Genomic DNA, 13,480 nt, shown 5'->3' with positions numbered 1-13,480 from the left:
GAAATTGGTATTCAAATCAGTTTTTTTGAACAGTAACAGTGTTTGCTATTCTGTCCTTCATGTCTTGCCATGATGTATGTACAGTAAGCTTCCATCTCTCTCCTGGAGGGGAAAAAAGGTGTGCTACACAGAAATTTTTAATTGTGCTTTCAGTCACTGTAAAGACAGAAAGGAAAAGTGAGCTACAGCAAAGGGCAGGATTCAGGGCACAGTGACAGGAGGAAAGAGGAGGAGACAGTTTAGAAACAGAGCAAGGGCTTGTGCAAGTCAGGCTGTTTTGTCAGTTGTTTCTTGTCAAAGACTGATGAGCACATGGTCTGAAAAACTGGGATAATTTGGGAATGGCAAGGTAAAACAGCTGGCAGGAGCTGAGGATAACCCAAAGGGGAACCTAAGAGGCACACAGACCTTGCAGCTTCATGGGAAGGGCTTTTCCCTCTCCGTTCTACATTTATATTCATCACCAAATTGTGCGCATTTTTTTTCTGACAGCTTTTTTCTTTGAGGTCAAATAACTTTTTTTTATCTTCATGATGTACATGAGCACAAGCAAATCCTTTTTTGTCACCAGCTGATCTGGGGCTGCCCAGAGGCTGAAGTGAGATTTGTTTAACTTTTCAGTGCCAGCTGCTGCTTCAAATTGCACCATCCCATTTTGTGCTGTCTGTAGGTAGCAGCCCTATCTCAAATTCCCCCAGGGCTTTGCATCTCTGAACTTCTTACAGCTCTTGGCCTGGCCACCTCTGACAGAGCCCACTGGAAGATTTTGCACAGCAGCTGTGTGGGGCTGTGAGAGCAGAATGCACCTCGAGCTGCTGCACCCTTGTGCAGTATTATAACTTAGGGGCATGAAATGGATTGCAAAACCTCACCTAGTCACTACCATGAAGTTTTTTGTGTATTGCTATATGTAAAGTTGAAGCCTCTGTTCTTCAAATGCTGTTTAAAATGCTGTTCAGTGAGGCACTGAGTGCCAGAGCTAAACCATGTCCCTGTGCAAGGGGCATCCAGCTGCTTTGGGAGCTGACACATTATTGGAAGCTTTTTGGTCTAGCTCAAGGACAAACAAATCCATTGCTTCTTTGGATCAGTGGGCTTTATAGATTTGCATAGTCTGTGTCAGCTGGATATTGTTAACTGCTTGAGGGTCTGATCTGCCCTTTGTCATTTGTCAGTGCTGCCTTGTTTGGAGATCCTGTCCATCTGGAAGGACACTCTGCCCCTTCCCTGGCCACCTGCCCCAGCTGTGGTTGGAAATGGCTCTGCACTGCTGTACCACAGCTGGCTGATGGGGATGCTGGAGGAGTGAAATGCTCACCCTGTGCAGTCTCAGGCAACTCTGCTTTGGCCAGGCTGGTGTCCTGGACCATGGATTGAGGAAGTATTCAGGAGCTTCTGCTTTTGCCTCTTGGTCCATGTTTCCTTCACCTGGAGCCTGTCCAGCCCCAGCTCATGTATCCCTCATGAGGCAGGATAGAGATGGGGCTCTGAAAAGCACATGGGATGAACTTGGGAAACATTTTAATGCACCAAGAATTTTCAGTGTTTGGGAGTGAAGGACATAGCTTAGCTCAAAGGAGTGCATTTAATCATAGAGAAAATGGGACAAGAACCACACAAAAAATATTTATCCATCAGTGTTCTCACTGTTTCTCACCAAAGAACCTGATAATGTGATTGTGCTAGGCGAGACTAACATGCTGCATGATAAAGAGTGTTTTCTGTAATTATACATAGTTTGGTGTTTATAAACAATAAAAAAAGGTGTAAATTTACTTTAGTTTTGATCCATCAGCTTTCTGGGAGCTTGTTCATCTGAGTTCCAGCATCCTTAAAAATTGGGATCTGCATGTCAGCCAAAACTTGCCATGCAGGCAGTGGGACTGCTATGGAAAACCGGAGCACGCAGTAACCCAGGGTTGTTTCCAAAGAGGACTGAATTGGCACCATCTGCTAATTAACAGCGTCTTACTTTTCAGCCTTACAGATGTTCTTTTAATGGAATATAATTCATACAGCAAAGACAAATGCTATTGTGTTTATAGCAATGCTCTTGGTCTGGTTCAAAGCTCAAACTGTTAGGGGTTTGGGGTGTAAAAGTAAATCCGAGCGACTATTTATTAGCAGTAAAGCCCAAGCACAGCAGTCAGTGATATGACCTGAGTAGTGTAAAATCTACAGGGCTTGTGTCTATGCAGCTACAGAAATGAAGACCTGTCATGGTTTAGCCCCAGCCAGCAACTAAGTACCATGCAGGTCCACGGAAAAGAACAAATAGAGATGGAGAAGGAATTGATGATCCAGGAGAAGTAGTGGTGCTAGCAATTCAAGCAAAACAAGATCAAAGAGGAGATTGCTTTCAGGTGAGGTAAGCTAAATATTTTCCTTTTTTTCCTACTCTACACCATCACCCCCAAGCTTAGACAGAAGCATTTGCTCCACTTTTGTCATAAGATAAATTAGACAGAGATATTAAGCAAACTGTTTATTTTGTATTAATTCCAATAAGTCTGGTTTTAATTTTCGTTCTTTTGTTTTGGTTGATATATGGATAATCCTCTGCATATGTATGCAAAGAAGAGAAAGCCTTATGTTCTGCCTCATAAAGATGTAAAACAGAGCACAGCCTGCAGCCCTTCTCTCATTCTTGGTCACTCAGAGCAACACTGTTACAGCACTCTGGGATTTGTGGCCTGGGATTTGGACAGGGAAATGCCTGCTGGAATAAGGCAGAGACTGCAGGTGATTGTTATTAGGACATTGTGCCTGGAACCCAGCAAAGCCCTGAAGCACGTGCTTCCTCTTAAACATGTGAAAAAGTCCCCTTGAAGATAACTGCTGTATTAGGCTTTGACTTCAAGCAATCTGTCACAGGTATCTTTAAAATAATATTTGTAAGGCAAGTTTATCAATGTTTATATTCCTAACCATTTTTTAAAAATTATTGTTGTTTTGAAATTGAGCAGGCCTCTTCTCTTGCGTGCAGATCCAGGCAATCTGCACATTTTCTAAGCTACTCACATTTGTCATTTTGTGTAAAAGGTGAGTTTTATCAAAATGATTCATAAAATTATTATTACACTGCATGGCTGAATTTGAGGATGGTAACAAATGTAAATGATGTTGAACCAGTACAATTGCTCATGTGATTCTAGTTCCAGTGTGAATCTTCTCCTGAAAGTTATGGCTGCCTGAGAGCCAGCAAATGGCAATTTTTGGTTCTAGACCACTGACATATTTAGTATCTGAAATTATATGTCAGCATAGTTCAGAAGAGCTGCACTCATTGTGACTGTGCAGTCCTGCTGCTTCCCAGGTCTGTGTCCATGTCCCACACACCCTGTGGAGTTACAAAGCTTCCTTCAAGTCAGCAGCAGTGACCTCTCAGTTCTTGTTGCATGGAGGTCTAAGATGTCAAATCTAAACTATGTCACTGATCCAGAGCTGGGCAGATTCAAGCTAAGGGAGTTTTATGGTGGAATTAGAGGAGGAAATGGATATTTATAGATGATGTGAAGAGAAAAGAGGCCATCTGAAGCTGGTTAGGTTTGGTTCTGTTTGCAGACACAGCAGCAGAGACAGGAACTGTGGAATTGCCACAGGGCTTGGCCTGGATGGCTGCAACTGCTGGTAACCATTGCATCTCTTTATAAGAAAGCAGCTGCTGTTTTTCTAGGGGATATCTTAAAACCTCTTGTGTTTTGTCAGTTTCCCCACTTGAGTTGAAGAGGTTTTTCCATGTATGATGTCCTTGGCTTTGTTCACCAGCCTGCCCCGCTGGCGGGTGTGGTTTTCCTTCTGCAGTGCTATGGAGGACCCAAAGACAGCGCCGTGGAAAGAAGTAAAACAGGACCAAGCAGCCACTTACCTGTCAGGAATTAGACCACCTTCATGTGGGAGAGTGGCTTTAACTTTTAAACGTCCTTATGAGAATTACACTGTGTGCTAGAAACCTGACACCTGCAGTTTTACAAGCGAGTCTCAGGTGCCTCCCAATCCACTAGAGCATAGTAAGAAATGAAAGGTTTACAGAGAAACTTAATTCAGTGGCAAATTATTCTAACAAAACTGATATCCCAGAGCTTGCTGGGATAATTTGCCTACTGAGGCATAAAATCTTTGCAATAAGGCAGGGAAGGGCGTGGATATTTTCAAAGAAACTAGGTTCTGTAGCTGTAGTTCCTAACTCATGGACACCCAAGGTAGGATCAGCCCCATCACATTTTTCATGCTTGCATTTCAGGAGTGGTTCAGGCTACCATTGCTGTTTTGTGAGGCTCCCAGCTTCCCTTCTCCCTGGGGAAAGCATGAGGAAGACAGATGCAGGTGCTTTGTAAAGGAGAAAGGAGACAGCAAATGTTTGCATCTTTGCACAGCTCACTTAAAGACACTGTCTAACGACACCTATTCAGAAATAAGAAAAAATATTACAGTGCCTTTGCACATGGAATACCTAGGAGTAACTGAAGGGAATTTATTTAATTTTAAAGGCCAGAGACTATGGAATTGAAAAGGGTTTGATGTTTCTTTCTGAAGAGACTACATGTTAAATTGCTGTATAAATTATATATAAAATTATATTATCTTACATTTGCTCAGGATTTGGAGACTCTCTAATAGGTACCATTTAACTTAAAAATGTCAGAGCCCTTCCCAGCAAATTTCACCTATACTGTATTTAATATATGGCACTTTTGCATAGCCAAAATTACCTTTCCCAAATAAGTTTCAGCAGGGATTTACAGCCCTTGTCTTCTTTACAAGAATAGTTCACACTGGCATGTGGTGTGGGTTTACCCAAGTGGACCAAGATAAAGGGAAGCACTGCCTCAGATCTTGATATGATTATTTGCCCATCTGTGTAGTCCTCCTTTGAATATTGCCAAGATAGGAAATATAAAGTGCCTTTAAAATGTCAAAGTCTTTAATTAAAAAGCAAAACAGTGACATCTGAAGCTAATATTACAGGGGGAAATAAAAATAGAAACAAAGCGTAGGTAAGGACTTTGATATGATTAGTCAAATGCCAGGTGAGCCAAAACTCAGGCTCAGAGGGTATTTTGAGGAAAGCAGTTAAAGTGATGGTTGCACTGCCTGCTTGCTGGGAGCTAGGATTGTCAGCAGAGTGTAGGGCTTTTTCTTCCAAAATGCTAGCACTGAGAAGCTGGAACAAGAGAGGTGGTTGGGATGTGTGCAGCATCTCCTGGGACTCCCACTCTCCCTGTCCTTGGGCAGAAAATGAACCAAAAAGGAGCACGTCCCATTGTGCCACAGAGCAGCTGTGGCTGAAGCCAAGACCTCAGGAGAGGTGTTGCTGTAGTGTCCCCAGCCTTGGTCAGCTTTAGGAGCCAAGGGAGCAGGGTGGGTGGGAGCAGCCTGGCTACGATTGCTGTTCCAGCAAGGAACACTTCAGTCCTGTTCTCTCGCTCGTGCCCTGGCCTCAAAGGCAGGGCAGGAGCCACCCACTGTCCCCTTCCCCACCTTGCACCAGGGTGGCTGTGCCTGCTCCAGGCCAAAGGAAATATGCTCCAAGAGGCAGGAAGGTTAGCTCATCTGTTGCTTATAGCCTGCAGTCTTTGTTCGCGATGGCAACTATATTGGGAGTTTTCTTGGAATATGTGGCTATAAACGGTCACGGGAGTTCCTAGAAATATCAACTCCCTGTGCTCCTAACAGATGTCACTGCATTCAGGCTCTGATCACGCTTTCCAACCTTGCCCTCATCTTGGAGGCCCTCCACTCCCTTCCTCCCCACAGACAAAAGATGCTGGGCTGCGAAATGCAGGGGGCAGATGAATGGGGTTTGTCATACACATTTCAGCCCTTGTCACATCTCCCAGGAGATGCTTGTTACCCAACGTGGAGTGACTGCATTGCCCTTCAAGTACTCAGCCTGCAAACATCCTGGGCTGGTCCAAGGGAAGAAAGGGTGACTTCTTTGTTTGTTTGTTTCTATAGAGTAAAGTGGATTTGATGGGAGTCTTTCAGAAAGCAATCCAATTAGCTGTGGCTCTTTGAGAGTAGAAAAAGGGAAATTGAAAGGGATATCACACTTTTTTTTTAACTAGCAGTTTGCAGTCACTTTCTTTAGATATCCTCTTTCCTAGCTGATATTTCCTCTGATTTATTCTGCTGCAGAAGTGGACCATTTAAGTGAGTTTTACGTAAGTCCTCTTGGCCGTCTTTCAGTTCTCTGCATGTTTCAATATATTCCACTGTTAAAAATTTTAAAAGTAGGTGGGGAAAGAGGAAATTTCTGGTTAATATATAACAATTTCTGAAGTCCATGTGCCTGGACTCAATTTTTCAGGGCATTTTTCCAGACATCTAATGATGCCAGAAAATAAAAATAGCCAACTAGCAGGACCTTTCCTAAAAACTGCTCTGCAATGCAGCAGAAGTTTCATGGCCCTCATCAGGTCCTTTTCTACTATCACTGGGGAGAAACAAAACACTATCACAAGCTCATAGGAAAAAAAATAAAAGTGCTATATAAAATTGGTATAGATGATGAAGTTCTTGTAGCAGAAAGAGTTGAAGTTAATATGTGATCTTTTATGTAAAATCAGAACAGTCAGAGTTGACTAAATGGTCTAGCTGAGCTTTGCTTTCAAGAGTAGTGGAGATGTCAGCTGAGCAATTGTGCTCATTCACTGCAGACCACAGGGAGAGCAGCAGGCTGGGCTCACACACCAGGCTGGTGCTATTATTATTGCTATTACACACTCTGTGGGCAAATAGAGGCATGTCTGGAACCAGGGTATGCAGTCCCAGAGGTCTCAGATAAGTTCAGATGCAACCATTGAGAGAAATATCTTGGATCTATTAAAACACCCTATTCATTTTCAAACATATATATTTTGGACCACAAGTTCTAAAAGCCTCATACTGATAAGTTTCATGAAGTTCAACTAATGAAAAAATAAATGTGAAAAATGAAAATAGAATAAGATGGGGATGTTTTTCAGTTCTTTTTCACCCTCTTGCTTTTGAAGATATATAGTAAAAGGAAGTACATCTTGAAAAGAATGTGACTTATGGATTTGCCCATGAAATTAATCGCACTGTATTATCTTATTGGGATATTGTGTTGCTCAGAGAGGTTGTGTAGTCTCCATTCCTTCAAGTTTTTGAGTCCCAACTGAATCTCTGAATCACTGAGCAACCTGGTGTGCCTTACTTCCAGCAGGAGGCTAGGCCAGACACTTCAGCAGGTGCCTTCCAAACAGAATTATCCTGTGATCCTATCAAGGAGACAAAGAATTATAATTTTAATTTCACACTTGGGGGCAAAATTTTGTGCGTTTGTGTGTGAGAAATGCTCTCCTTGATGGAAAGCAAGGACTTAACTGGATTAATATTTAATTTTACACACTTTCCAGGAAATGTTGCTGAAAATGCCATATCAAACCACCTTCTATTTCATAAATAGCTTTCTATGATTTTAGGTGTGAATGAAAATATTACAAAATGTGGAAATTAAATAAGTGACGAAACACAAGAGTGGTTAATGACTGATTAGCTTGGCAAATGAATTAACAGGATAGTGTGAGCTGTATTAGCTTACTAGGTTGAACTATGTGTATTAATGATAACACTCTGTGCAGGATTAGCATTATGAGCTCTTCAGCTACTGCTGAAGCAGAAGAGCCAATCTGCAATAATTCCAGGTTCACCCCATTCATCCTACCCATGGTTTACACCAGCTGCCAAATGTTATCTATGAAATTCTTACTCATGTCTACATTCTTATTCCTGGTTTGGCTGATAAGAAACTATCTGTGCTGCTAATCCGTATTATACCCTTTTTCTCCCCTGTCAATTATCTTGTGGTGTTGTTACTTACACAATTCCAACAACATGCCTGGAGAAAAATGGATGGATAAGAGACCAAATCTGAAATCTTATGCTTGTGCTGTTCATAGTATTTCAAACTCTTCAGGAAAATATTGTTTCAGTTGGCTCAAGCTATTAGAATGAGCATAGGGGAGATGCTTATTCTTGCCTCCATGTGTGTGTATATCTTGTTTTAACCTGACTCCAGCCCTACATAGCAATGTTCATGGAAAATTCCTTGCAGGTCACATTCCACATATTAGCTTAGCAGCTGAAGGATGCATAAATTCAACAGCAAGAGAAAAATTAAATTAGGTAAAGGGAAAAAATGACTATTTAGTGATTTAAAGTCACTTAGACCTCAGCTGGTTTGGGTTTGAACACAAGAAAATGAAACTACATGGGCTTTATGTGAAATCTCTTCCATCTGTCTCAAACAGGAAGCCAAACTTTTTGTCGTGTGGTTAGATATGAATTTTTCAAACATGTTTTTCATAGATCCTTTCTGAGTTTATTGTGACGCCTTCCAGAGGTCATGGTACAAGTCACTGTAAATAGATTAAATTACCATTCCTGTACAAAGAGAGGAGTGCACACAGTTGCTGGAGTAATCCCAGTCTGACTTCCCAACCTTTTGTGGTTGTTTCAAATAGCAAAGTGAAAATTTCATCCGTGTTTCCTTTGTCTTTGCATTTTTCCAAGCAAGTCATCAATTTCCTCTTCACCCGCACAGCGTTACCCAAATCTTTTCACTTGAAGATAGTGATTTATTTTATAAAACTGTTACTAAAAGGATCCAAACTCAGTTAGAGTGACTCCGGGAGATGCTTTATGTATTTTGGATCCTTAAAAAGACAGCTGACTTGAGAATAACATGACAGAAGAGTCCCCTGTCATCTTTCAAGATGTTACATCTAATGGGTTGCAATTTATATGGGCAGAGAGTTCAGCTCATTGTGGGTTGTTATTTTCATTTAGTAGACCATGTGAAATTCTGATAAAAGATAATCTTTATAAGGAAGATGCAAAGCAGAGAAGTTATCTCAGAAGCTTGAAGGAAAGTATCATTTGGAGTTATATTGTTTTCGAAAAATTATTTAATGCACAGGGCCTGTCCTGACTCATTTGGCCACATAAAGAGATACCAGAGCAAATGCAATCACAAAGTTTAAGGTGCTCATTACTGCAACTAGACATATGTACAGTATAAAAACCCAAAGCATTGTCGTTTAGAAAGAGATCCACAGGTTTAAGGGATAGAACAGCATCTGGAATTGTGGTTAGCTCTACATAAAAAGTTCACTTTTTAGAAGAATTTACAGTAGGTGTCATTTTAACAGTTGGTTCTAGGATTCGGATCTTGCCTCATGAATTTGCTGCACAAGGGATATGAAAATACGCATTGATGCAGACATTAATACATGTAATTTTTTTTAGTCATAAATCAGTTATGAAATAAAATAAGAAATACTTATTTCGAGGTTTGATCTGTCATTTGCAGAACTGGAAAAATCGACGTCCCAGGACATTTCAGTGCTCAGAAGAAATTGGACTTGGGACTGTGGGACACTTCTTTGCATCTGGGCAGAAACTTGCTCAACTGCTTGAGGTAAAAATAATGGAGAAAAGGGAAAAGGTTTTTTTATAGGTGATTCAGGTTTCCTAATGTAATATTAGAAGGTACCCTGGAGTTTTACATTTAGGAGAAAGCCAAAAGAATTACACTGCTGAATTGATAAGGGCAGAATGATCATTGATTGTATCATATTCCTGGCAAACCATCACATGGGCTCTCATGCCCATATCAAGTGTGCTTATGGGTATAAATATATGTGTGTTTACATAATGTGTACATGTATATGTGTATGCACTGGGGTTTCTGTAAGATGAAACGGCCCATATGCTTTTTCCTGGGTTATGCCCAGCACATTCATTTAATTATTCAGCAAGAACATACACTACTAAATTCTTAGACCTTTTTCTTTTATTTATCTTTCTTTGTAAAGGCTTTGATACCTTCTGGCACTGGCTCATGTAGTCAGTAGAGTGCACTTAATGGGCCAAAGGCATTTTTATTACCCTTTAAAATGTTTAACAGAGTTTCTGTATAATTTCTCAACATGTTCTATTTGTTTATTTCTGTATATTTTTGGTATAAAGAGGTAACATTGCAGTGTAAGGTTTTATTACCTTGGCAGTGTCATCATTAAAGAAATATCAATCTTTCCATGATGTGCCCAATATATTTAGGAGCTTACATTATGGACATGGAACTTAATTCCCAGTGGGTGTCCCGATAGAAATGTAAGATGCCAATCATTATATTCTTCAAGTTTAAAAGAAATTGGCACTTTAAAATAGCTCAAAATCTTTTTTTCATATTTTTTCTCAAGTACAATAAAAAAATACCTCATTTTTCTCTGAACAGTGAAGGGATTGATCCATCACTTCTCAGATATTATCATGGTTGTTACAGGACATAGTCTGAGATGAGATTAAAGCTCAGTCTCAGGAAGTGACAGTCAGTTGCTGAATGGCTTAACCTTGCTTTTACCATTATGAGTGAAATGCAAGTGGACTGTTTGATAGGAAACAGATGAAAATTGAAGTGCATATAATCTGGATTTTCTCATATGCTGCACACAGGGAAAATAGTACATATTTGGTCTTTTGAGTTGAAAATAACAGCAACATATTAGTCACTAAAATCATACATTGTTTGTGTTTGCAATGCTGATTATTGGATTTGATGTTTTTTAACTCTGCCAATTAAGTACTCTGATGTGCACTTGATTCAGAGCAGATTTTTGAGAAGGACTGATCAGTAATTAGGATTTGGTTATAAAATCCATATGAGGGAGTTGCACTGAAATGTTGGTTTCTTGTATGCGGAAGTCAGACGTCACTTTCTGGGTTTTCTAGGTATAGTGGCCTTATTAATTCACTGAATGTGAGCATAGCAGACCACCTTCTAGACACCTGGTGGGTGGCAACACAAGCACTTTTTACTGCCTGAGTTCCAGTCTGTTGCACAGCTCTGTAGAAAGAAATGGTTCATGATTATAACAACTCAGAGTCAGATTTCGTTTCTGAGCTCTGCTGAGCTTTGCCTTTCAATAGGCAAGAGGCAGCTACAGCAACAAGCTCCTCAGTATTTGGAACCTCTTTCTCATCCCTATGTATATTTTGTAAGGATTTTTTTTCTTTTTTTGGCAAAGGAGACATAGCAAGAGGCCAACAGCACAGTTACCCTGTAGGTTACAAGTCCCCTCCCAAATGGTGCTGAGAAGCTGGAGTTCTGCAGATGGAGAAAACCACCAGATCTGTGGTTTGACCCTGACTCTTTCATCCCCTCTCCTACCATATACAGAACACAGAGGTTCAAACAGATGCTAGATCAGAGCCTGAGTCCAAAGCTACATCAGAGTAATAAATACAGCAACTCTATTGCAGAGCTCAGTATTTTCAAGTTTAGTGCTACTCCCCAACTTGGAATAACTCTTTAAAAAGCACCAGTGCTTGGAAAAATACCAGCACCAAAGATGTATTTGCTACTGTCCTGGTCTTAGTGGCTGTGGTTCCTCTCTTTTGGAACAAAATGGTCAAGGCATAGCCATGACGTTTTAGATGCCTTTTGTGGCACAAAAAATATAATTCCAGAACTGTCAGTGCATGTTGTGAACATGCAGAATATAGGAAATTTGTGAACATGCCTATAGATATGCAGATAAATGTATACATACATAACTGAGAATTTAGGAGTGAAGATAAAATGTGCAGGAGGCCACTTTCTTGTTCAGTTTGCAGAGTGAAGCATCACTTTGTGCATCTGTCCGGGAAGAAACTGATGGAAAATAAGGAGATTGCAGTCAGTTGTCCATATTACCTGATATCCTAAACTGAAGGGAGATGAGTAAGCGCAGCATCAGCTCCTTCTATCATTGCTCAGGATTTCCTGTTTATATCTTTATTCACACCACCTCTCTGGAGTTGCTTTCCCAAAGAACTAGCTTTCCCATAAAGCTCTGGGGCAGTGCTCAGCCAAGAAGCAGGTCAGAGGCTCCTCCTGCTCGTCACTGGTTTCCCTGCCTTGGGAATAGCTCTAATCCTCATTGCCCATCCTTGCACTCTTGGGATCCACAGTGAGGAATATAACAGTTCATAAATCACAGCCTATCAACTTCTGCTGAGTGTTTCAGAGCCAGCCCCAAAAGCCATGTGCTGCAGATGGAGCAAGCAAAAGAAGCAATCAGGTTCCTGCTGACACTTGGAATCTGCTGCCCCAGAAACAGTCATTTTTTTAACGCATGACTGAGAGCCTTATTTCAATCAGGGGTCTGTGCCATTGGCTATCAGCTGTGATGTTGTGGAGTTTGCTGTGACAGGGTACTCCCTTTTCCCAGACCAGAGTCTCCACTCAGTCTCTTGACAGTCTGCCAAGCTTTGCAACTGGAATGTGTGAAGTTCAGTTTTGAAACAGTTTCTTTCCATCATTCCTGCCTGTTTTGATCTAGTATGTGAAACAGGTTTCTACTTTTGTTATAGGATTCTTGTTCATTCTTGCCAGATTCAAATTCATTATATAATCTAGCAGCATCAGATGACTGCCTAGGAATGAGTAGCAGATGCATCCCCTGAAATACAGAATTCCTTGCTACAACCATGCATTGGTGACTTGATAGCCACCACTACATTACTGGATTTGTGGCAACAAGGGGCATCAAGAATTTCATAAAACCAAAACCAGATGTAATGAGCTCTGAAGAGGGTGTGATGCAGAGCTGGCCTGCCCCACTATAGAAATGATGGGGAAAACATTTGTCCTGGCACAACCAGACTGTCATGGTAATCCTTTCCTGCCTAAGAGCAGCTCAGGACTACCCTCTCCAAGGAGAGCCATTGCTGTTGTCAGCATTGCTCTGGTTTCTCCATTTACACACTGTTGTACTGCAGGCAGACACTGCAGCTCTTCTTCAATCTGCCAAGGATGACACTGATCCAAGCTAATGGATGAGGTCCCTCCATTTGATGAGAGGCTTTGAGGCTGTAGCCTGGGTTTTCAATCCCACTGTTGGCACAGTGAGAAAGAAGTTGCAGGTAGTAATGGCCATGAGGCTGCCAACTGCTGTACACTTGAGAAACTTGGAAAGAACTTCTGAGAAAACTGGCACGACTGGCATTTTCCATCCTTTTTTTTTTTTTTAATAATCATCTACAAAAACCATCTGTCTGCTACTGCTACCAGCAAGCAGTGCAGTGGAAAAGGCCATAAACATCTTAGGAATCTCCATTCAAAACTGCTCTGAAAAAGCTGGCTAAGCTGCAGCTTGACTCTGGAGGTACCTGATGCCTCCAGGATCTTTCCTGCTTGGTGTTACATTCTCCAGATGCCTCAGGTGGAACCTTTGAACATTTTTACCCTCATGTTCACATGACTAATCAACCTAGCTGTTAGTGTGGAACTAAGCGAAACACATCAAGGTCTTCAAACAGTGCTATTTGCCCCTGAAGTCCTTAGCAACAGGTGATCTTGGTGTCCCCAAAGTGAAGTATAGCAGTTGTCTGTGCAAACTTTTTCAAAGGCATATTTAAGTCTGAATGGACCTGGGAGGTTTTTTTAACAGTGTAGTACCTACTCCCATAA

The sequence above is a fragment of the Camarhynchus parvulus genome, chromosome 4 (genome assembly GCF_901933205.1).
Source record: "Camarhynchus parvulus chromosome 4, STF_HiC, whole genome shotgun sequence".
NCBI lineage: Eukaryota > Metazoa > Chordata > Aves > Passeriformes > Thraupidae > Camarhynchus > Camarhynchus parvulus.
This window is presented reverse-complemented; position numbering follows the sequence as displayed.